General features: G+C 39.4%; 1 protein-coding gene across 1 annotated transcript in view; it reads right to left on the reverse strand.

The window, feature by feature from the left end:
- LOC107671515 (phosphatidylinositol 4,5-bisphosphate 3-kinase catalytic subunit beta isoform-like) overlaps positions 1 to 457 on the reverse strand; it is a 100,327-nt gene that overhangs the window by 36,045 nt on the left and 63,825 nt on the right. The gene's annotated exons all lie outside the window — the stretch shown is intronic.

Below are 457 nucleotides of genomic sequence, written 5' to 3' on the forward strand. Positions count from 1 at the left end.
GTAACACAAAGGCCAACTTCCCTTAATTATCCATCACAAGGAGTAAAACCAAAGAATATAATTCTGATGTGCAGAACATTGTTAAGCTTCACAAAATAGCAAGTGGCTTTAAGAAACTAGCTAAAGCATTGAAAATACCCATTTCCACTATCAGAGCAATAATTAAGATGTTCCAATCAACTAAATATATTTAAAAATCTTCCTGGAAGAGGACGTGTGTCTATATCATCCTAATGCACGGTGAAGAGGAGAGTTTGAGTGGCCAAAGACTCTCCAAAGATCACAGCTGGAGAATTGCAGAGAGACTAGTTGGTAGTGCTGGGCGGTATACCGGTTCATACCGAATACTGGTGTTTATTTTTGTTATGATATGAATTTTTAAACGTGATGACACAGAAGAACTCATCCACAATATCCACATCGACCGCCACAAATATCCACCGCCCCCTGCCATCAG

Source organism: Sinocyclocheilus anshuiensis, unplaced genomic scaffold, assembly GCF_001515605.1.
Source record: "Sinocyclocheilus anshuiensis isolate Anshui unplaced genomic scaffold, SAMN03320099.WGS_v1.1 scaffold3827, whole genome shotgun sequence".
NCBI lineage: Eukaryota > Metazoa > Chordata > Actinopteri > Cypriniformes > Cyprinidae > Sinocyclocheilus > Sinocyclocheilus anshuiensis.